Genomic DNA, 25962 nt, shown 5'->3' with positions numbered 1-25962 from the left:
ATGTTCGACGTTACTAATGACAAAATATTGACTTTTAATTTCACGCGGGGCTGTTACAGCGGCCTCTTGGACTAAAGTAATACTGTATATATGAAGTGGACGTCGTCATCGTGATGTCACACTACTGATTTGATGACTCCAGTTCAGAACCATCTGTCAATCAGCAGGTAGCCCCGCCCTAAAGCAGCTACTTTATGGTCTATTTGACTCTAAATGGACCATAATTGACTAAATCAACATCATGCACTCAGACTCAGAGGAGGCGCCCCCTGATGGCCACTTCAGGTTGCCGCCTGGTTGAAATCCTTAATTGACCAACCTTCCACCATGTTGCTCATCAGCAACAAATACTAGCCAATCAGAGGCAGGTCTTCACAGAATGCAGGTGGGAAAACTAATATAAATATCAGTACATATTTACTATGAAAGAGTTATTTAGCATGTGGATAAGAGGGCTGTTCAACGTGTCCAAACTGTCTTGCACACTTATCGCTAGTGTGTAACTGGTGAACGTACTAATCCGTATGACATGACATGAAATCTCAGATATCAACTTATTTTGGTAAAATTCAAACCCTTTACTTTTGAGCATTCATAAGGATTACGATACACTAAATATGTTCTTCAGTATAACATGTAACCATATTTGTGTATACATGATTACACTCATGAACAAATCTTGTTGTGTTATTGAATATTTATTAATTGTTGCATAAACGACCAAATCTAAAAATCTAAAACTCAAGGGCCACTTACTGGATTTCTCAGGCTTTCAGCTGCTGGAGTTTGCTCAGTTGTTATGGAGAGTGAAGAAGTGTTTGTAAATAAATACATATTTCAGTGACAGATATAATAAATACATAAAATAGTAAATGTCATACATTCAGATTTCACATATACAAACATATTTTATGATTACAATTGTGTTCATATATATGATCTGAAAATGTCATTATCCTGCCAAAATAACTGAGATTCTTAATATTATCCTGTTAATCATCAAAACATGCTTCAAACTGTTAAATGGCACTAAAATATGCTGGAATCACTAAACTATATTTAGTTAAAAAAACATGTTCTATTACATCACAGATAAGACATTTATTTATTTTTAGTGAAACACATTTTTATTGGAAAACCAAATCAAATAATCTTAAATAAGATGATCATAAATGCTATGGATCCCCACATTAATAAAATATAAATACATATATAAATTATGTATGTATTGTTATTGTTGAATTATTGAATCAGGCTCTATTTTTCACTTCTCTACCATGAAAGTGAGCTACATTACTTTTTCAAATCACTGTGATTATTATTCCGATCATGGAAAAGTGTGATAAAGCTCTGGGTCGTCTCTAATTGTGTTTCCCATATTGCAAATTATTCAGTTAATCAGTTTATACACCACTTAAAAAGTCCTCATGTCTGCTCACAAATACATTCTACTGTGTTCTGAAGCTTTTTAATGCTTATAAACTGCTTCAGTAATTTGTCTTAATTCTATTGTGTCGATATTTAGCTTTAAAAGGAGGAGTCGCTGCCTGTCTGTCCTCCACACATCTGGACACCCTTTCATCCACTCACAATCACACCTGCAGCTGTGCTGCATGTCGCCTTGGCTGCGGCTCATTGAAGTTCACTTTGCGAAGCGGAAACTTCTCCCGTTTCATTCGTGGTTGATGTTACACTGACTAACATTCATGTTACTAAACGGACGTGACCACATGTTTTCTTTTAGTTTGACACAGGACACTAACAGCAGTCATCCGGGTCAAAGTCCTGTGTTTGTTTGAGCCGTCTCCAAGCCTCCCTGTGTGGACTATCTCTCTGTTCCCATAATGCAACAGGTAGGCTCACACACTAAATGAGCCTCGGTAAAGCTGCATTATTAGAAGTCCTGGTGGTAAGACGGGCTGGGATTCCCCCGATGGTCCCGACGGTGAGGCGCCCGACCTGGGTGTGTTTCTCAGGGTCACGTTTCGGGATTTGGGGCCTCCAGTCAAATCGGTTCTTAACTGGGACTGTTGGTGTTGGCAGTGGGAGAAGAAAACCTCACAATGTTTCTGACGATTAACTGTTTAAAGGTTTAAACTATTAATATTTCACAGTAAAAGTCCTGCATTCAAATGTTCCATTTTGTACTTGAAGTGAACAGTGAGATGATCAGCACTATTTACATTTACTAATCATCAGTTCAAGGTTTATCTTTATCTCATGTGATGCATAGTTATGTATCATATTTGTGTTCTTTTTTGTGAGTCAAATCTCAATCTCAGCTGTAACATTTCTCTGTCAGGTAAATGTAGTAGTATTTCCTCTGAAGTACAAGTACACAGTCAGTAGTAAACAGCTGAGTTGCATATATCATAAATGCTTTAGGGGCAGTTATTTTGGGGTAAAATGATTTAGAATAGTAATATTATTCCATTGTTTTCATATCTAAACATCGTAATACATCTAAAGCCGTTTGAGGCCCTTGTGTCGGGGCCCCAGGTCCAGGTCTGTGTCTACCTGAGTGTGTATGGCTGTGTGATCTGCCACATCATGTCAAGGAGTATTACAGATCCAGAATTAGAGATAAAGATACAAACACCGATATGATTTTATTAATAACAGTCAAAGACATAACGACACCAACCAGGGACGAAGTAAACTGTTAGTTGTTGCTGCTCACATAATAGTGTAACTCCTCTGCAGTGTACATAAAACACCTTCCCTCCCACCCAACATGTGGATGCTTTGCTCCATAGTCAACGTGTTTGAACCCACCAGCGTGTTCCACTCATTTGTTAACAATAATCAGAGATCTGAAGCGCCTTGTCCTCTCCGCTTTGATCAAATACTGATGGGTTTCAGTGCCGTGACAGCAGCTCTTCCCATATCAGCCCCGATCTGCCACCAAACGCAGCTCCGTCACGACAGCTTGAATTCAGCTCATCGAAATGATGCTTACATTAGTTTATTACCTTCTCCTGTCAATATCGTATCATAAAGTGGGTGTTTGATGGTTAGATGTGCTTCATTCAAAGGATCCGAATGTTAAAACCACAGCCATCTACTTCAACCTCGTCCAATGTTGCATTTTTTTTTTTAAAATGTAGAAAAGTAAACATGAATAAATTCATCTTTTGATTCCTGAGGTTTTGTCCGACTCTCCTTCCTACAGTTACATCGTTAACAAGCAACAAAAGCATCATGAAACATTTGGGAATGTGATTCAAATTGTCTAAGGTAAGATTTGAATGAGCAAATAGAAACAGCTGAAACTGACAAAAAAAAAAAAAAAAAAACTTCACACATATATAAATATATCCATTCACCATTATATCTATGAATTAATTAAATCTCTAAATATATATATATATTACATACCTATATGTTGCTGCATTTAAAGAGCTTGCATTTTTCTATGTATTTTGAAGATTTGTGTACAATGTATGACGTTAATAATAAACAATACATGGATATGTAATATAACAAATATATGTGATATTTGCCTGACGTTGCCTCCCACGCAGCTAATGAATGAAACCCTGGTTTAATGGACACTCACACTGATCTCAGGCCTGACGAAGCCGGATCATCTCTAAACTAGACAGGAAATAGAAACACGTGCAGAGACGGGAGAAAGCTGGCGCGTATAACAAAAGCTATAGAAAGTCTGACAACAGCTTTATAACACAATTAGCCACGGCTCACCAGCAAGCATGTAATCCAGTTAGTGCAGCGATTACGAGGACTTTTATTTTGAAAATGCACTTTGCAAATGCAGTGTCATCAGTCAGTAATATGACCTGACTGAAGGAATGGCGGTACGTTCGACGGCCCTCCTGGACCCGTGCAGTCTTTCAAGTCGTTACACGATCGTGTCTTCACGAGTCACGGCTGGTGCATGATGGGAGTGGATATGACTCGCCGCCAGCAGCGGCCCGGCTGAGATCCGTGTTTTTGTTGCCGGATCGCGGGGTTAATGGTTTTCTGCACTTGGGGGTGAGGGAGGAGCGGCTGCGGCTTTTTCAAGCATTCGTGTCTGAAAATCAGGATGCCGTCTCTGTTGTCAGAGCCGGGAGGCGGTCTGCCACTTTCCCAGCAGCCCTTGGGCCGGTGACAGGGAGATGGATGATATCTGCAGCCTGGCCCGCACTGCTCCCCCAACACACACACATTCATGCACACACACACACACACACACACACACACACATTCATGCACATACACACAAACGCGCACACACACACATTCATGCACATACACACAAACGCGCACACACACACATTCACGCACATACACACACATTCACGCACATACACACACACAGACACATACATACTCTCACACACACACAAACACACACACATCCACACACATACATACTCTCACACACATACTCTCTCTCACACACACACACACACACACACACACACACACACACACACACACACACACACACACACACACACACACACACACACACACACACAATCACACACACACACACACACACACACAGACAATGTATGAGTATTTGTCTAATACACCTCTCTTTGTTGCCTTTGGCAACAAAACCAATATCCCACATATCAAGGGGAATGAAAACCTCACGAGTGAAATTGTTCGGAGGGGAAACGGCAGGATTCCTTCATTGTTTGCTGACACTGAAGAAAACATCAGATTTCTAAATAACCAAACACGACATATTCAACAGAGACATTTATTGAAATCACTGTTTACAACAGGAAAAGCATCGTAATGTGGACAATTATTACATTTTCTGTTGAGAAACCAATATTTGTAAATGAAAACACCAAATAAACAGGATGTTTTATTAGCACACACGAGCCCAGACATTTATCCTCATAGCTCAGCAGGTGTGATGCTGCTTGAAGACAACACACGACTGTCCTGAAGCGCAGATAAAATGTGTGTGTGCGTCGCAGCAGTGTGAAGTGAAAGAGCCTGTGTGTGTGTGTGTGTTGAAGTCTTGAAAAGAAGCCTCCCCCCTCGTTCTCTCGTCCTCCCCGTCTGTTCTCATTGTCCTTACCTGCTATCCCCCTCTCCTCCACGCTGACGGTGTCCCTGCAGTCCAGACCGAATCCAGCGGCCGCGTCACCTGAGCAACAGCTGCTGCATACTAATGAGGAGCTGAGGGGGCGCTCTTCCTCCCCCGTCCACTTAACTTCAATTCCCCCCCCCCCCCCACCTTTCTACGTCCTCTTCATCTTCTTCATTCTGCAAGAACAGAGAGAATGGGAGGAAGAAAAAACAAGGAGCAGAGGAGGAGGAGGGGGTGTCCGGGGGGGGGGGGGGGGGGGGGGGGTGGAGAAGGAAGGGGGCCTGGTGGGGAGCAGGGTGTTAAGGGAAACATCCATCACTGTTTTAAGTGACTGCAGTGAGCTGAGTAAAAGGTCGTCTGGTCTCTTTCTGGGCTCAGCGGGCACCTGGGCAGAGCTGAGCCCCGTCCAAATGACTCCGGGCTAATTAGCTCGCCCAGGCCGTCTGTTACGGCACGCCGACACTTTTACTGACTCACCCTACTACAGCAAAATGTGCAAAAACAAGGCCGTCATCCAGCCGAACGCTGCTCCTCCTCTATCAACACGGATCACACAGAAAATGACAGGGATAGAGGGTTTATGGACTTGTGTCTTACCTTCGAGCGCGCAGAAAGACAGACAATTGTCGGGGACTCCTAAACGAGGAGAGATAACGACAGCGGTTTAGACTGCGTGCGGGATGAAAGGAAATAAAGGGAGGTCTGAACATGTTTACTGGGAACCCTCAGGAAACAAAATGTGGCGGAATTTATCTGTGAAAGTCTTCAGTGGCGGGATATCAAAGACCGTGCCGACGGAACACACTGTGATTATCCGTCTGCCCAGAGGCTGAGCGGATGCACTTGAGGACTCGCTGGGAATTTGTGGTCATGACCTGTTTGAGCGACACAAAGCAAACCACCAGAACGTGACGAGGCCGGCTGAACCTATGTGTGTGCTGGAGTTACAGCCAGGGCTTCTAACCTTTAAAAAAAAAAAATTAAAAAAAATAACCATCTGCAGCCTGATGCAGGGGTTGGCATTCAGAGGAGGGGGCTCCGAGTGCAAATTTTGCTGGTAAAGTTACAGCCGTCTGGTGGCCAAAGGGTTAAAAGCTGCTGCCTGTGGCGACAATGCGAGGCCAGCTATAGGTCACATTCAAGTCCCAGCCACTGGATGGCCAACCTGCAAGACAGAGCATAATTATCCCAGCCCGTTACAGTTCAATAACTCCATCAAGCTGCTAGCCAGATACCAGGTTTCCCTGGCAACGCCCCCCAAGTGAATCACAGATCAGAGGGAGGAGGAGGATAAGAGACCGGACTCGGGGAGGGAGTCGGGCAGGAAGGATCGAGGGGGTTACACCCTTAAATACTGTGGCCCTTTAGACACACTCATGTGCAACGTTGACGTGCACACACACACACACACACACACACACACACACACACACACACACACACACACACACACACACACACACACACACACACACACACACGCAGGTGTGAGAGCATTCCACTTGGCCGTGCTGAGTCGGCCCCGTCGTCAGTGCGCTCCCTTTGAGCTTTGTTGTTTGCTTTTCAATCATCAGCGCGGCGCTCCAGACTCCCGCTCTGTGCCGACAGGCCTGCTGGAAGACCCTCTAGTCTCTAGTCGAGACCCCCCCCCTACACACACACACACTCACACACCCCACCTCCCACAGCACTTACTGTAATCTGAAAAAGTTAATGGAGTTTATCTCTCATCCCTGTCGCCCGGAGAATAAAAGAGAAACTTTTGTGCATTGGATGCAGGGATAATTACATTACGAGTGGCACTACGAGTTATACCCTCCATTGAATTAAAAAACAAATTGAATTAGAGCAGACGTCGTCGGGAGAGGAAGGGGCACACACATATTGTGTATTAAATGCGCCTGTATGTTGTTGCTCAGGTGCTCATGTGTGTGTGTTGGGGTGACTGTCTGGCCTCCTGCCGCAGTGTCTGGAAACTCAGACGCCCCCCCCCCCTCCATTCCCCGCTGCTCCGCTATCAGGCATACCTGACGCCTCGCTCCCCCCATCCTGCTGCGATAACACATCCACTGAACACTAAGCCGCTTCCCCAACACAACGCAACCCGACAATCGACGCAAAACTAAAACAGGCCCTCTAATTCACTAAATCCGTCTGATTTCCATGTCGGCCGGAGCTTCACATCCAAATGTAGGGGGGGGATAGACGTTAATCTGTCCTTGTTACTTTTATCAGGGAGCGACGCGGCAGCGCTGCGTGTTACATGACCACCTCTGAACAATGGAGTGTAATCTCTCGCAGACACTCGGCCCATCAGCTGGAGCCTTTGGTTTATCTGCTTCTATTCACGGCCTGAATCCGTCTTTCCTGCAGGACGTCGAAGACGAGCCGGACCCACATTCTGTTCATTTAGATAATTAATGACCAAAGGATATTACAACGTCTTAATGTTGTTAAATACACAAAATGAATCCAGGTATTAAGAACATTTAAATATCTCATCTGCTCATTTTTTGGTCTAAAATGTCCATTAATTCAAAATGTTCTTCTTGGTTTAAATAATTAGATTAACTCTGTGTAAACACAGTACATAAATGCTTTTATTGAAGGACATAAACAGCTTGCACCCTGCTGCTGAGTAATTTGACCTTGACAACCACTTCCAGATTTACTATGACTGCAAAAAAATAAACATTTCATAAAATGAGTGTTTTTCACAATCACGCAAAATCAAGTGTTGCTCTTTTTTTTTTTTTTTTTTAAACAAACCAATTTTCATATTCTCAAATTTCATCAAACCGGTTATTATAGAGACATTAATAAAATGAGGTTTCTTAATTCTGCATTTCCTCTGAATAATAACAATAATAATTAACTGGCTAGGAAGGAGAACAAAAACCTTCACTTTTGCAACCTTCACCCTCAAGTCAATAAAATTGCAGCTCTAACAGGAAACGCTTGCAGAATTTCCCTGAAGGAGATCTTTTCCCCCGTCGAGTCCGACGCAGTGTAATGTAGATGGTACAAAAGAGATCAATTAAGCAGTTGCTCATTGCGAACTAGTTTGACTTTGAACAAAGTTTGTATTCCCTGATCAGCAGCCTTACAAACTAGCCGGGAGCTGATTTTTTTACGGGGTGATATTTATTGGATCCTTGGCGGATTGCTCTGAGCGTGCTGCTTTGTTACTGTTGGTGTGTGTGTGTGTGTGTGTGTGTGTGTTGGGGGGGCGGTGAGGATTTCATCAGTGGGCTCGGGTGTTGCCAGACTTTGCTGCGTGTCAGACAGACCCTAATAAAACTGTCTGGCTGTTTTGTGGGCACCAGCTCGGCTCTGGCTGCGCTGCGTCTGACTGCTCAGCACTTGTCGCACTGTGCTGGCTGTTTGGTATTCATGGGGCATGGCACTCCTTCAGCTGTTGCTGGGGGCTCTGTGGCATCGGCACAGACTGATTAGTTGGCATCGGCATTGTTCACTATGAAACCAAATGGGGAGACGGGCAGAAAAAAAACATAATTAGGGAGCGGGGGGAGACTGGGAGAGAGATGGAGAGGAGAGCATTAGAGAGAAAATCAATTGTTTTGAACTGCATTCTTAATATGGGTAATTTAGCAGAAATGAGGTTTTCAGAAAAGCATGCTGCCTTCGGGAAAAATGGAAAATTTTAAAAACCAGGTCAAGCTGTAATGGTGAATGGTGTCACACCTTTCAATTGGATAAAGGAAAATATTTTTTTTCTCTAACAGGCCTATTTTTTTGTACTTGATAGTCGTGTTCATAAGGGACCAGATGAAAAGCTCTGAGTCGTCCTCCAGTTTAAATATGGATTCATACCATCAACCAATTTTGGTTGCGACATCTCAGAAACAGAACAGAAATTATGGAAGCGACAAAATTCCTGTGGGACTGATTAAATACTTTAAAAGTCTGGATCATTGATTTTTATTCAACCTCAAAAGATTTCTGTGTCTCTGATTTCAACACATGTTGATGCTCGAAGACAGCACTCTCTCTGTCCACCGTCTTTCACTTTTAATCATAAACATAACAATTGTTTTCTATTGATTATTGAAAACCGTATTATAACGGATGTTTTCACACTTTCTGATAGATGACAAATGTTGAAAACGATGCGCGTAAAAAAGTAAAACTAAATGAGGAGAACGTGGATGAGTTCGCTGCTGCCGGGCGATTAAGTTAGCTGCCAAAAGCAAAATGAAATCTGTGTGTTTGACTCGTTGGAATGTGGAACCAGCAGATGTGCTTTCGGTCCCAGGCTGCTCCCGCAGCGTGGCGACGAAGCCGGAGGGAGCGGAGCGCCGCGGTGACGGAGGATCAAACATGGATGGATCGCTGCGGTGCTGACGGGGGGTTCATCAGCACCGGTCTGGGGTGTGGTGGTCTGGAGTAGTTGGTTCTAATCACATCATGCGTTACTTGATGGGTGACGAAGATGTTGACACGAGGAGAGATTACCACGTCGACCAACGGCACCGTACCGGTTGAACGTTCCCCTTTTATAGCGATGACACCGCCGCGATCAGGAAAGCCGTTCTTGGTGAATATTTTCGGTTCGGCTACACCAAACATGCACATTCCTACAGACAAAGATGAAATCCTAAAACATTTATTACACTCTTCCTCGTCGTCCGTGCCTTGTGTACATTTTTAACGTTAAATCAGTCGATGCTTCGTTCCAACTCCACCCTTGGAGCGTTCGGCAGAAGGTTGATTGTGCCCTCCGCCCGCGTCCCAAGAGCCTAACCCGTGATTTTGTATCAAGAGAGCTCACAAGTTAGGGTCTCAGGGAGCAGGTGAAGTACGACAGGGTCTACTGAGGAGCTGCAGTTAATTCTCTCTCCCTTCCTCAAACCAGCAGCCGTGCAACTTTCTTCTAAAGGCAGCCGCAACCTGTCTGGGTTTCATGAGACATGCAATTCAATTCTGGACGGAGAAAGGCGGTTTTCCGTGTTCCTCCCGCTGCGGATGACTTATCTTGTTCGGCACACGGAGATAAGCCGACGTGGAAACATTCTCAGCGTACACACACTAAAATACAACGGGACCACCGCGGCGACGGAGATGAGAAAGGAAGACAAAGAGGTTACATTTGCAGGACGAGGCGGTGAATTTGCTCAGACTGTAATGATCTTCATCACAGCACCCAGACAGGAGCAGGGGCTCAGACAAACAGACGAGCCTGCACTGCCTGCTCAGAGCTAACTAGCCTTTGTGCTGGGAAAGAAAAAGCCCCCCAGCCAAGCAGCCGGGGCCCGCCTCTTTGTCCTAAAGAGCATTGGCTGATCATCGGTCTATATTTGCCTCCTCCAGGATGACCGGACCAGTCTGCTGGACTGTCCGTCTGTTTGCACCGACTGGTTGCCACCTAGCAGGCTCAGCCTCTGGCTCTCCACCACAGCGGCGACGATGGCGTTCACTCAGATATACAAAAAAAAAAAAACATTTCAAGGCTCTGCTCGGCAGACAACACAGATAAAACTCCCCGCTGGCTGCATCACCCTCGACGCCAGACCCCACCACCTATCCCCACCGAACTCCGCCGCCATGGCGGCAAGCTTGGCACGCAATAAGTTGTCAGCATCGTCAAAGGCAACAAGCATAAAACAGCTTCCGACGAAGTGAAAAAAACGCTTCAGGCAAAGTTAGAACCAAAGAATCCAAAAATGAATTGCCATAAAACGCAGCAAATCTGAACAAAATGTTGAAAACATTCCCATGTCATTTTTGCTTGTCATGTACCCAAACACACCACTGACTGCCCCCACCCCCTCCAACCCGACCCCCGTCCTGCCACCCACCTCACAACTCCTCCCCCTCAGACTAGGAAAGAAAAAATAAAAAAAAATTGGATGGATGTCTCTGACTGTCTCCTTCTCTCTGGGGAACGCCAGGCAAAGTGGAGGCTTCCGGGAAATGAATGCTCCGCGCCACCCGACGCGTTGCCTCGCACGCTCACTCTTCAGTCTGCCACCGACTACGCCTTTTGTTATCCGCCGCTGAGCTGAAGATGAGGAAGAGCAGAGGGAGAAAAGAGCAGCAGCGCTAGAAGAAGGGGGAAAGGGGGGGGGGGATGGGGTGAGGGGTTGGTGGGGGGGGGGGGAGCTGAGGTGTCCACGGGGAGCTGCAGCCAGACGCAGGTCAGTGAGGTGGGACGCCCCCCCCCCCCCCCAGCACAGAGCAATGCTCTATCCCAGCACTTGCATTGTCAGCTCCATCTCAGCATCTTACCTCCCCCCCACCACCACCACCACTGCTTCTCCTCCTCCTCCTCTTCCTCCTCCTCCTCCAGACACTGTCATCTCTCCCCTCTACTTTTCTTTTTCTACCTCTTTCCTCTCTCTCCGCGGGTCCAAACGCAACGGGCTGCCATCGCCCAAGAAAAAGGAAAAAGTCAAAAACATCTGCTTCGTCTGGCTGCTGCATCCCGTTACCTTTCACTCTCACCCCCCACACAGACACACATTGACCCTTCCACCCCCCCCCCCAGCCCTGCCTCTCCACCATCTACTGCCCTCTACCACCGTCTCCACACCCCCACCCGTCCCCTCCCATCACACCAGGTCTGTACCTGTCTGCGTGTCTCTCTTGTCTGTTACTCCCTGTATGCAGCTGCTTGCCCAAAGTGAGATACTGCAGCAGGAGTCTGCAGCGACAGCCCTCGCTCTCTCTCCCCCTCTCTCTCTCTCTCACACACACACACACACACACACACACACACACACCCTCCATCCAGCCTTTGCTGGCGAACACGTTCCTCCCTGTGCTGATCAATTTCTTCTCTTTTCCAGCAGTCCGCATGCACACACACACACACACACACACACACACACACACTGCAGCAAACTGGTTGGAGGAGGAAGCACTGTAGCGCTCCCACTGTCTTGTAACATGGACTCGAACATAAATTCTGCACTCTCACATGCAAACACTAATCAACAGTGAATACACTGTGATACAAAAATGCAAACTGTCATCTGAAACAGACGACACACACACACACACACACACACACACACAGGGAACTGGCAGCGCATGCACAACCGGCAGCAAACAAACCGACGCGTCTCGCCGCCGAAAAAACACCGAGCGACATCCAATGCGGCTTGAATGGAAAAGCAAGACACAGAAAGACAGACAGACCAGCAGGTCCGCTCAGCTAACACACACAAACTGTCACAGTGATGAAGTCCCTGCAAGCATGAACGCAAACAGTCGCTGTGACAATATGGTGACCAAGGCTTAAAAAGCGGCGGACCGACAGACCGACAGCCGGGGAAAGTATAGCTGCTAACATCGTGTCGAAGAATTCCTCGCATTTTCTGTTTGTCGAGTATTTTTATTTATTAGCTACAAATTTGTGTCTCTCTGCACCACAGGAACACACGAGGGCCTTTACATATAACTGTGTCATCATACGTATCATATACAGCTAATTAAATGCAACCCATTTTGCAGGATCACAAATAACAAAGAGGGATGAACATGCCTCTCTAAAGGACAGATTTTTCCTGCAAATGTGATATTTTATTTTTGTTGTCCGTCATGATTTACACAAAGAAACCGCGGGGCTGAGCTGTCGGAAATAAAGCAACTTTTTCTCTAATTCTGTCTGAATGAGATCTGCCCTTGACAGCTTGTTCTAATCTCAGACTTTAATCACCCTCAACACCCTGGATAGATTAGGGTTATGACCCTGTGTGACACCGAGGGGGCTGGGAGAGAGATCTGCAAATGTTATCATTGATTGATTATGCTCTTTAATTCAAATGGAAAACAGCCCTTTTTTTTAAAAAACGCAACACAGAAAAGGCTGAAGTGAAAAATGTCACTTTGTTAAAGATGGCGACAGAAACGCACAGAAGCGGGGCGTCGAGCCGAACGTCGAAGAAGCGTAGAACTGAATCCTGCAGCCAATGTCAAAACCGTGGCCAGGTTGAAGTCTATGGGGGATGGTGGGTCTTCGCAGATTGGCTCGGTGATGGCGGCGGTGACGCAGAGACGGGGGGTTGGGAGTTCGCTGTATGCTTAAGCCAGTGGGGGCCAGCAGGCGGCCATATAGGTGATCAATCAGCTCCATTACAGCCGTGTCACTGCAGAGTCTGGAGCTGTCGCCGCATCCCGCCCATCACCCCTCCACACACACACACACACACAAACATTACTCGCTTCGTTTTCCGTCTAGACTGGAAATGGAACCCGTTGGCACGAGGAAATTGGTCCACGAGAGCAAAGAGCGCACAATAGCAGAAACACAGTCCAGCCGCTGTTACGAACCGACGACACGTTTGCAGAGAAGCAGAGGGAACACGTAGGGTATCTTATTCTGGTGGGATTTGCCATCGATCAGAGAACACTGAACCCCGGCGCTGTGACACAGTCGGAGCAGACTAATTCACTCGCTTTGAATTATACCAAGACAGAGCTTTCAAAGCACCCAAAAAACAGGACCGGCTCCATTGTGACTGGTAAGTAACACACAATGAGCCACAAGACGTCATGCAGCAGACACTCACGATGATACTGTTTCGTTTTTTTTTTTTTTTTTTTTTAACTACAATAAGCTCCAAATATCTCCACACAAGCCCGGAGATGCATATCTGTGCCACAGATGCCAGGCAAGCATCAGACAGGTAGCCAAACAATGGACTTATCTCAGTCAGAGCAAGCAGCACAGAATGGGTAGCAGTAGGAGGGGTGAAGGAGGAGAGCGGGGGAGGAAGAGGAGGGGGAGGAAGGAAATATGTGATGCACAGCGTCTTGCCCGCCAGCCAGCCAGCCAGCCAGCCAGCCAGCGGGACATTAATGACGATCATGTCTTGTCACACTAGCTGTCGGGCCAGTCAGCAGATCCTGCCCTTGTCCCTGCCCTTCTCCAATCAATGGCATTGATCTGTCCCAGGGGTCAAGGGGCAAGAGCGTATCAATCGGGGCAGAGTGGCTGATGCAGCAGGCGGAGAGGGGCTGACTCCAGACAGATCAATGACACCCCCATCGTCTGCCATCGCTGTGTTATGATTATTCATTCGCCATTATCCCAGGCACATTAAGGGAATATGTTTCCTCAGGAAGAAATTGTGCTCGAGGCTGCTCGCTTTTATAGGGAACGGAGATTTTATGAGTCGCGGAGCTGAAATAGCGGGCCCGGTCGGATCCAACAGCGCTCCGGTCTCAGACCATTTGTTCTCCACCCGTCGGTGACGTCAAGACCGAGAAACCAATCACAGCTCGGGCAGCGGTTACGGACGCAAGAAGCAATTGGCTGACGTTCCAAGTGGCTGTCACTCACTGTGATAGACCTGGATGTCTCTTCAACACTTGAGGAAGAGGAAGTGTCGGAAAGTATATCACCCTTGAGTGCTGGGTCAATGCCTGTATACATATACATGTGTAATCAAATCATATAGATGGTTTTCTCTCAAGAGAAAGAGTACTCTGCACTGGGATCATAATGCATATACTGGATCAACTTCACTGACACAGACTGTAGGGATTGTGTGTTTTTGGAGATTAATGTTCTGCCGGAGCTTTAAAGAGCTCTGGATGTTTCCCATGTCTTTTCCACTTCAGCTGCACACGCGATAGGACACAGTCAACGTTGCATGAGGATGAAGAAAAGCTATTTGAAAGCATTAATTAGCAGCTTTGTGTTTTTAAGATAGCTTTATAAACAACGATGCAGTGAAATGAGGCTGATGCGACCTGAAAGTCAATGCACGGTTCAATAAACGCGCTCACGTTGTTTGCCGTTGGGTCATTGTCCAGCTTCATGACATTGCCAACACTTTTCCTCTAACACATTATTTGGACTCCACCAAATCCAATAAAGAGAATCTTTATTTTATTAATTCCTAAAGTCAGCTGAAGAGCCATAAGCCTCGCCAACTGACGTCTCAAAGGGGCCGTTATAGCAACAGAGAGCGAACTTGAACCGCCCCTATCTAATCCCGTCATTTATTTGTTCAACCATCCCATAAATGAAGGCCCAGCTGGAACCAATGACTTTTAGCTGTGCTGCTGGGGCAGCTGGACAGGGGAGTGCTGAGGCGGCATGATTCTCAGCAGCTCAACGCTTCCCTCCGCACATCTGGAGGAGCGATTTGGGTTCAGAGGTGAGGAAAGACGAGCGAAAATCACGGTTCTTTAAATAAACGCCAGCGAGCCACATCTTGACTCTCCATGCTGTGTTTAATTTCTGAGAGCCGAGGAAGAGGGACGACTCTTTGTTTTAGCAAAACTGTAAAATAAATGATGTGTTTCTGATGAAATAAAAGCATTAGCTCCTGCTGATAGTTTTGAAGGCGAGTGGAATGATATTCCCTCTGTGTCGCTGTTCACTTAAACGGGAGTTATTCTGTCTGTTTCGAATGCAGGTGGGTTGGAGCAGCAGCCACGTGAGCCCAGGAGGTGCTGGGTGGAAGGAGGAGCGCCGTTGCAAAATAGGAGATAAAAGGAGTTCTTGGGTTTCCAGGGATTTACTAGGATCATGTTCCCTCACAGAAACCTGTTTGAAGACAATGTGTCTGTCGGCGACGCGAGGCTGAGCAGGATCACTGGGCTTCAATGGAGGTGTTGGTATCAGTCCCCGGCTAATTACTGATGATCTAAAAATAGCTGTTTCCAATTAATCCCATTCAATATCTGCCCTGATAGAAAACAAATACGGGGTTGTCTACGTGCCTGAGATGGTTTCAGGAATTTAATATTTGTAAATTAACTCAAAGACTGGTCTGTGTGTTAAAGAAAAGCATAATGAATGAAAGCTCACATTTTTTGGTAGGGGGTCTTAAAGAGGCCGCCACCAAAATGGAGCATTTCAACACTTATTTTTGATGGCCAGCAGAGAGAATGGAAGTTCGAGGCACTTCGGTTTTGGCTTCACTTTTCAGAATCGGAGGTTGCTGTCTGATTCAGAAAGACGGGGTCAGGAATATGAAGATTTATTGAACATAAAAGCATGTAAACATGTTCTAGTACATAAGCACAACATATCTAGTATGTACCTGAATATTGAGTGTGATATGTCCCCTTTAACTGTGTCCCTACAGCTTTGGAAATGTGGCTTACATGTTTCACTATTACTGCAAAATCAATCAGTTAGTTATTATTATAAGCCGAAGTCCTTAAACCAAAGGGAAGCGCAAATATAGCCTTCAGAGATGATTGTAAACGATTAAACTTTTGATTCCAAATTTTCAAAGCAGCGCACATCTGGCCTCGTATGAAGCCACTTCAGTGGAAACTCTGAGCATCAAACAAGATTCAGCCTCAACCACTCCAAACCAATTGGATAAATGACAAAGGTTGCTGAAACGCCTTCCACTCAGCCCTGAACGCAGCAAAAACCTTGTCATCCATCAAACCGAAAAAACACAAAACACTGTGACAAAGATAAAGAACTAATTGCAACAATGTGAGCTACTCAAACTGCATTTCAAATCAAGCTGTCCCGAGGAGGAGCTGATCTGCTGGGCCATCATTCTCTTGTGTGGTGCTTGGGAGTCATTTTACAAGCCGTGGCTTCGTGCCAGACGGGGACGAAGTCGGACGCTTTCAGCCTAGTGGACAAGTCTACAGCAAACAGAGACTTCAGTGTCACCGAGCCAAACATCAACCTGAAACTAGAACTCACATCACAAACGCTCATTGTATGGAACTGCACACACTATATCACAAGGTTTTTACTCTTCCCACACTGGCAAACCTGCAACATTACTGAGGGCGAACAGATTGCTTTATGTTATGTATGATACGTAAGCAGCTGGAAAAATATTCAAATGTAATGTGCAAACGGCGACGCTGTAAAACCACAGGGCATGGCAGCCACCGGGACGAATCTGTCGAAGGAGGCCGACGCCTCGGGCTGAGGCCGCACAGAAGGAGCAACAGTTTGAAAGGTGAAGGAAGGTGTCATAGTGTGAAATAGGTTCCACCACAAATTACACCTCAGTGAGGAGCTGGCATTTTCCAAATGAGACGATAAATAAGGCATAGTTAGAGCAGTTGAACAATCTCTTTTCTTTGTTACATACTGAATTCAAGACCACGTGTTTGCAAATCAAAGTCACAATGTTGGCTCAACAATTCAACATCATTGGGCCTTTTTTACTAGCATACAAGTGCACTTACATTTAGAATTAGTCACAAGCAGTTCCACGATGTGAAACATGGAGATGGGTGGAGGAAAGTAGCAGAATGCTCACGTGTTTGTTCTGTGAGCTTTGCAGTTAAAGGGTCACCATGATGCAATCGATGCAGTGCGGTTACTCAAACAAACCACAATGCATTCGGTCTAAAAATACAGCATACGTCAAGCTAACACTAATTGAAGGTTTTGAGCCGCAGCAGGCAGGCTGACCACGGCTAAAGGTCAGCAATGAAATGAGATCCTCAGGTGGGCAAAGGTTACATCACTGCATTAGAAAATGTTATGCTGTTGAAGAAGTCCATACTACATTATGAGCAAAAGTATTTTTTTTTATTTGCAAGCTGATGTCATACGTGTACTCCAAGGAAAGCTAGAAGGTTGTACAGTTAACTCCCAGGGTGTAATTCTAAACCATACAACCTACTACCTCAACCCGGATGCACACATTTTCATCTAGTCGACATATTATAAATCACATACCTCCAGCCCAGATGACTCTTCGGCCCTCCTTATTTAACACATCAGCATCATCACCTTCATCATGTGTCAGGTTAAAGTTTAGAGCTAGTGTTGGTAATCGTCTTCAAAGACAAACAAAAGATGTCTGGTATCTAACTGTAATAATTCATAATAAATAAATACAAATAATACAAAAAATGGGCCAAATTTAAATGATTGGACAGACTAGGGGCGTGGCTATGTGATGGTGAGTTTCTCACTAGTAACTGGTAACTTCTGCAGCTAGCACTGCTAGCTACTTTTACTTGGCAACACTGGGCTGAGTTTTTAGTTGGGACCATTTTAAAGGTGTGTTCACACCAAACGCAAAGCTCATTTTTGCCTTGTGTTACTCGCAAGTTACCGCAGGATCAGCTGTGATTATTCACGTCACTTGAGCTAGATGTACCGGGGAGGAGGAAGAGCTGACCTCCATGTAGACATCAACAATGTTGCATCAATCATGTGAAAAAAAAAAAAAAATTCTGCTTTGTACATGTAGAGAAGTCCCAGATACACGAGGAAACCAAACGACATCCTGTCTGGGTTCATAACATCTTCTTGAGGTGAATTTCACTAAGCTGGATTCACTGTGTCTAGCAAGAGACACATCGGCTGGTTTACTACGACTGGATGAACACAAAATAAACTTACTATTAAACTTACTAATTAAACTCGATTTAATAGCAATTATCAGATAAAAAGATGCTGAAATAACTCCATAATGATGGTGATCAGTAAAAAGTCTGAAGTCTTTGTTTAAAATGCTTGTTTTCTGAATGTCTGGATTGATGGCAGCTAGGCTATGCTAGCATTGTAGCTGCTCCATCAACACTCCAAATAAGGTCATCTACACATAAATACAGCAGCAACCTTGTTGTTTGGACCGCAGACAGTCTCTCCACATAGTCTGGTCTGGTCTCTGGACTAATATGAGCTACTAACCTCTGGGGGACCACAGACAGTCTTTGGTTTCTCCACATAGTCTGGTCTGGTCTCTGGACTAATATGAGCTACTAACCTCTGGGGGACCACAGACAGTCTTCGGTTTCTCCACGTAGTCTGGTCTGGTCTCTGGACTAATGTGAGCTACTATGGTAGAGGTCTGGGGGACCACAGACACATGAGACAACGTGTTTCCTCTGACTCTGATTCAGTGATGTCAGGACCTCAGGAGGAGGATCCCGCTTGCTCGCGCTGATAGACTTTTGTGAGAACAGCGTCATTCGAATTCAAAGTTGAAATATTTCAACTGGCTTCATTGCCTCATTCGTGCCACGTTATGTGCATCATTCACAATTTTCGTCTCTTCATGTCTCTGTAATCGCACTGCACAGAAAATGGGCTTTGCGTTTGATGTGAACACAACATAAAAATGTCGCCTACTCTCACTAGTTTCAACATTACCATCTCTAGATGTGATCTAAGGTTTTGCAACTCCCAGAGATTTTGTGCAATGATTGAATGTCAGAGAAACATACTTTTCTTTTATGTTATGTGGCCTTGATATATTACACCGTTATGACCTAATAAAGCAAGACAAAAAAAGGTTAAAAGGCGATGTTCACACCACGATGACAAAGACCCACAGAGGCGAGCTTGTGCTGTCAGATTTGCCACAAGATCGGATCTACGGGTTTGTGCCAAATGGTTATGGCCAAAGTATCAAAACAACTGAATAAAGCACTAAACGGGTAGTAAAACGTTTTATCGCTGTAGGCTCTGAAAATGTGGCAAGGAACTATAAAAGTCAATGTGTGTGCCGCGGAAAGCGACGCCAATCACACAACAGGACTTGACCTCATAACTTCGTGCCTCGTGTTCTGAGTTCGGTTCAGCTAGCATTTGGAGAAAACTGTAGCAGGAGCCTTCGTTGATCCACCTCAAAGTTCATCAAACACACGGTGAAAGGATTGTGATAACTTACCCTTCGTGGTCGTGACTTGTTCAGGGGGACGAGGGGGCCATTTTGAATTCTTCTCTCTAAAAACAGGGAAAGGAAAGTTGTTTTTAAATACCACACATTGCTATTTAACAGATGGATGTGTTTTATGAAATACTAGCAACTATCAGTAAACTGCATGAGCAAGCAATGGGACGGTGAGGAACCGAAAAGAGGAGTATTACATTACAAAACATGCCAGTAACTGTTACAGATCCACATGGGGAGGGGAAACATTTAACACAAATGACGGCACATTCCTAAGTTGCTGTGAGTCGGTTCGGGAGCATCACATGCCTCAGCAGTTCCCAGATATGAAATCAAACCCACAATAATAACAATCTGTTGTGGACTGCTATCCCAAACTAGCCTGCAGAACTGCCACAGCAGCGCTCTTCCTGGCCAGCAGCTATGTGCCTGTGGTGAGAGTTTGGCTCGACTTAGCCGAGACCGCAGAGAGCAGAGCCTGAGAGGGATGCCAGTGTAATCAAGCATGCCACGGTCAGCTACCATTAACCGTGCCGGTGCCAGAGAGCCGCAAACAACGGAATATTCCGACGGCCGCACTGCGACAAAGGAAGGTCTGAAGGTGAGAAAAATGCCACTTACCCAGACTTCTACTACCCTGTCTGATTTATCATCTCTATTTCCTTCTGTCCACACTACCTGGGCGTGAGCAATGAGCGTTACCACCCATGTTTCGTTATTGTTTTTTCTCGGTAATGAGACGAATGATGAAAAGCCCTAATAAAAGTGAGCTCACTGACAATTCGGGTTCAGTTAAGCGCTGCGCCGTCCGCCATTTTCTCTGAAAACAAACAAGAAGAAACGGACTGGAAAAAGACTGGAAAAAAACGATTTGCTGGCATCATTATTCAAAGTTCCCCCCTTTTCTCCCTCCCTGTCTCTCTCCCTCTGCCTCTCGCTTGGCACTATTACGAAACCTTGGCTGCAAAGATCACATGATTTCCTACCAGAAAGCCACAGCATTCCCAGTAAGTATTCTGCTGACATTGTGAAGACATCTTTTGTCTAAATCAAAATGTGATCCCAGCCTGCCCCCTCCCAAAACTTTCTGGGTTGGGTGTGTGTGTGTGTGTGTGTGTTGCGGGGGTGAGGGGGGTGTTAGGAGTCATGGCAACCTCTACCTGGCAGGCTGCCCAGCACCCCGAGGTGGGGGGAAGTAGGGGCTAATATGGTGTCGAGCAGGAATGCTTAGTGCCTTCCAAAGTCAACTCTATGGGCGTGCTGGTTACTTGAGATTTCAGCTCAGACGCCAGAATTTTTTTGACAGGGTAAACACAAAAGACTGGACGCAGAGAACTAATGTCTAACTCCTGATTCACACGTATCGGACTGAAATCCAGTTGACATGCGGGCTGTTAAAAAGCTGCATGAGCGCCTTCAGCAAACACAGAGTAGATCAGAGTCATATGCAATAATGCATCTGTGTATTTAGTCATTCACGACATGGAACGTCCCGTGTTTTTCCCTCCAGTGAGTGAATGAACATGACAGGGAGCTCCTCCGACTTATCAAACTGTGAGTCTCTCATGTATCAACAGCAGACGAACACATTTCCCCATGTCGCCTGCTTCTGCAGTTTAGCCAGAACAGTAGCCAAACACAATCAGGTGGTGTGATGCAATAACACAAGAGGAAAGTCACAGACCTGTGACTCACTGAAGAGCAAGGTATCCACCAGAGACCAGATTAAAGTCCTGCCTCCAGAGCCCCTCACACGCCGGCTCTCTCTCTCGCTCAATTTGACAACAAAAGTGTTGTGCATCTGCCAAACTCTGTTCATGAATTAATTAGAAGATGTTTGTGATAAGAGCAGGAGAGTTAGAGCAAGGGCTGTTTGATTTTTGTCTTTTCTTTTCTCCCGTGTTTTCTGAGCCTCTTTACAGTACGGAAATGAAAAACAAATCCTCATTTTTTGTTTCCACCGTGTAGCCCAAGCACTTTGATCACCGAAGCGCAACCGTTGAATGCACAGCAAGCACTCAAGAGAGACATTGGAGACACCACACATAGATCATGTGGAAAAATAAACAAATAAATGAAATAAAGTCTGAACATATGGTGATATATAACGTGTATATTTGTATAGTTATATCGTATGAGTGATTACTAATATTTTTTGCAAACCAAGTCTGGATTTTTTGTCTGAAATTGTTGCACATTTAAAAATAAATATGACCTCACGTTGTGTCAATTCTTTCTAATGTCCATCAGGGGGCGACTCCTCTCTGATTGCATGAAAGTTTATGATAAATTAACCTACTTCTCACTTGATTTATCTCAGTAAACACTGTAAACATGAGATTATGGTCTCAATCTCTAGTTTCAAGTCTTCTTCAATCCAGCATGATGTTCATTTAGTAAATGATGGTCCATTTAGAGTCCAACAGACCAGAAAGCAGGGGATGCTTTAAGGCGGGGCTACCTTGTGATTGACAGACCATTACCACGGTATTGCTAAGTTAATTTGGTCTTAAAATGTGTCCCTGTGTCACTTCTGGTACCAAACACCTAGATGGCAACGGCCAACGTGCCGAACTCGAGGCTTTAAAACCAAAGTCCATAAACCAATGGGTGACGTCACCTATGAAGGGAATGAACCATATTCTGGACAAGCAGAGGAAGTTCTCTTTATTTACGGTGGTGCAAGAACAAACTGCATTACTGCATCGTGGCAGTCACTTTTCATGCAGGAGACACAAACATGTTCGGATGATTATAGTCATATGCAGTCAACACCTCTCTTCTGCAAACACGGAGACTTCCTGCAATGATTTTTTTTAGCACTCGTCACTCATGAGCCATTTTCCTCACGTTCCACGATTGGCATATCTGTTAATTAAATTCACAAGACCAGTGCTAAGACTGGCTGAGAAGATGGTGATTAACCACCACACCCTATCTATATTCCATGTCAGTCCACTGTTTAGCTCATAGCACACTATATAATGAGTCCACTTCAAAGACATCCTCATCGTCTGAAGACACATGATGTATCATCAGGACACACAGTTTAAATAAAGCCATTAGATGTGTAAACAGAATCCAACATTAAACAGAATCATCTAAAACAGTCCCACAACATTCTCCCACTGAGAGGGTCGCTTCATATCCTGAGAGGCAGGAGGCCAGGGTCAAAGTTCAAATGAGAATGGGGATGGTTGGGGGTAAAGGACTTCCCTTGGGGATGGGATATACCATTGTGCACCAGACAGGGGCGGAAAAGCTGACAGATTACTCAAGCTAAAATACATAAAGTGCAAAAAAATCTATAGTGAGCGGGGGAGGGAGAGGCAGAGGTGGACAAGAGGACGTATGGGATGTGCACAGATATGAAAAAGCTACATCACATAAGCCTGTTAAAGTTGCAGTTTAATAAAAATAAACTGCTCAAACTGCCAGTCGGAGACACATGAAATTCGTCTGCCTTCTGTTTGTGCTCCGAACCTGCAAGAGTCCACCGCGGCTTCAGAAAAACAAGCAATCAGAGCCAAGCAGTACGCAGCTGTCACTCACTGAACTGATCAAACCGCCAAACATGAATCAAGAGTCTGTTACTGTATTGCTTATTTCTTGGCTTAGATGTTTTCACAAACATATTTTATTGAACTGTTTGGTTGTAAAATGACAAAAGTTAGTGACCCAGCCGCCATGTTGAAAACTCAAATTCAAGCACCGCCCGCCGACTGGGCGACCTGGAATCTTGCTATTCGGAGCATTGACCGGAGGCAGAGAAACCTGATTATCCGTGGCATATACCAAATTACCAATCATAATATTTAATATAAACAGGACAACAACATACATATTCTGCACAGTAGCAGAAACACCACTGAACAAAATCAACAAATCGGAATAAAACTGTTTTAATGGCCTCAACAAAAACAGAAAACACTGTAGCTTTACATGGACCCTTTATTTTTGGATATAGATATTGCTTTAAATGCTACATTAATGCCAGAGTTGTTCATTTGACAATTGGCATTTTTAAAAGTCTAACATGTTTTGTTATCTTTCCCAAAGCCCTGCACGTCGGCAGCCAACACTCCAAAGATAGATCATTTGTGCTATTTTATTCTCCACAGACACACCAGGGACAGCCTATTATTTTTGGCTCAGAGCTCGTATCTCCATTAATTTAATGTCTCAAGACACGACAGAAAAACAGTCAACAGGTTAATCCAGGCAGAAGTGTTTACAGTGAATGAGAGAAAAACCCACCCTGCCATTTCATGGCGTTTGAGTATGTGACATGGCTTACCAAGGACAGAATAACAATAACAAAGAGAATCATTTTTGGATAACTCTGTTTCCTGAATTATTTTGTATATTTAAAAACACATCAGACTATGACCGGCAATGAAAGCGAGAGCTGAGGCTGCACATAGAATTGACTGTTTCACTGTAGAGAGACCTATATTGTCATGTTGTGTGGCTCCTCTGTCTCGGTGTTCGACCACCAGCACCCAAGATTCACAAAGGAAAATGATCACTCCGCTACTAGAAGCTAACAGGTAGGTGCTAAAGAAATAGAAGGGAGAGTCATAACTCACTAATCAGCATCAAAGGCTACAACCATCTAAATATAAACAGTATAATAACATAAATCAGTCACGAGAGCAACTCCAGGAGCGGGTTGTTGACGCTCACAAATATGAACCAAACTGGGAGCAGAGGGTGTAATGTTGCTTTAAAAGCAACAAAACAGAGCCACCCGGAATGACTTTGCCTGACCCACCTGTCTGTTGATCCTGCTGCCTAGCACCAGACTAAACACTGAGATTTTCACCAACGCTCATTGGCTGCAGCTGACTAACTGACTAGCCAATCGGCGAAAAGGGGGAGGGTCGGACGGAAGGGCCAAGAACCAGACAGTGAGCGTAGAGAGAGGAGGTGGTTCTGCAGAGACGAGCAAAAACCGAAAATAACTCCAGACAAAGCTCTTCATTATCTTTCACCGAGCACAAAGGGGTTCAAATGTATACTGCGTTTTAATTTAAAGACACTGGGTAGGATATGTTGATGTATATCAATAACGCAGTAAAAGGTCATCTGTTTTCTGAATGACGCTGAATTAATAAGCTGGCTCCAGACAAAGCAGCTATCAGACTGCACGTCACAAAAAGGGGATCAATAGCTAATGAATTCCAATCGGCGGAGTTTCTGAAACATAAATGTATGCTACACATTTGTGCATAAAGTAACCTCTACGGATCGATGGATATGCCATTAGACACAGCCAGAGGAATGCATCTTCTTAATTGACCTGAGCATTTTCAAATGAATTCAAACGGTCCAAATGGATTCGGCACCTTGGTCAAAGAAACCTGGGAGAGCTTTTTATTGTGCATTTCTGACTCACCTTGTGACCCGCAGCCTTGTTTTTTAATTACCGCCGTCTGATATCAGCCAGTTCAGACAATACGGCAAAAACCACGGAGACACGAAAGGCTCAGTCTGGCATTTAAATGGTGATGGATTTAGCACTGTACCGAGAAAAGGTTTGCTTTGTGCTCAGATTAAATGTAGCTCCAGAGTGGCTGTGTAGACATGTTCAGGTCTAGAGTCACTATAGAAACCAGAGAGGATGGTCAGTGATTTTGTGTGATCTACGGTTTAATTGCATGGTGGGAAACAAAATATTCACCTCAGGTGACTAACCACCATGAAATGTAATTACAATTATTTTTGTTACAATTAAGCTTTATGAAAATGTATATTTAAATAAATGTGAAGATGTGATGAAGCCAGGTTAAAAAAGGTTGTTTAATTTTTTTTATCAGAGGGGATTTTGGATATATCCTTGTATCCATAAATGAGAAAATACTGTCGATAGACAAAAAAAAAAAAAAAGTCTCCATGTTTAGTGATATAATGTTGTATAAATGAGTCTATGAATGATATATGAACAAACCCCTCAGTAGAAAGAGACAGGAATGATTACTAATTAAACAATATTTTTTTTGCATTACAACTTTTCGGAAATATAATGCAAATGAAGCATTATTTAATCGTAACGTTTGGTGACTTGAATAAACACCTGAATGTGTATGTAGGCTGTTTTCTTTCCACTCGTCTCAAAGATGTTATGGAAGCTCAAAAGCCCAACATCTCTAAAGTGATTGGTGCATCGTGTCTACGTAGTGAATACTTAAGGAACCGCCTCCGTGGTTCGGTTCTTTAGAAGTAGGTCGCTGAGGTTTCAAGGGGCTTTCGTATTATAATTTGAAACGTTACACCTAACACCAGACTTAACTCTGGAATAGGATTCAA

At 44.6% G+C, this 25962-nt stretch overlaps 1 long non-coding RNA gene across 2 annotated transcripts in view; it reads right to left on the bottom strand.

Moving 5' to 3' along the window:
- Positions 1–3507: 3507 nt before the first annotated feature.
- The window catches only part of LOC311026066, a 48866-nt gene continuing 26411 nt past the window's right edge, over positions 3508–25962 (bottom strand). Inside the window, exons 2-5 of one of the 2 annotated variants that reach the window (XR_014598442.1) lie at positions 19651–19706; positions 5657–5695; positions 5048–5235; positions 3508–4149 (exon numbers count right to left, since the gene is read on the bottom strand). This is a non-coding gene — a long non-coding RNA (uncharacterized lncRNA). Of the gene's footprint in view, positions 4150–4433; positions 5236–5656; positions 5696–19650; positions 19707–25962 lie in introns of those variants that run through there. The other variant, XR_014598443.1, reaches the window with a different exon arrangement.

The sequence above is a fragment of the Eutrigla gurnardus genome (assembly GCF_963514095.1).
Source record: "Eutrigla gurnardus genome assembly, chromosome: 15".
Classification (NCBI taxonomy): domain Eukaryota; kingdom Metazoa; phylum Chordata; class Actinopteri; order Perciformes; family Triglidae; genus Eutrigla; species Eutrigla gurnardus.
The sequence above is the reverse complement of the archived record's forward strand: the minus strand, read 5'-3'. Positions and strand labels throughout refer to the sequence as shown.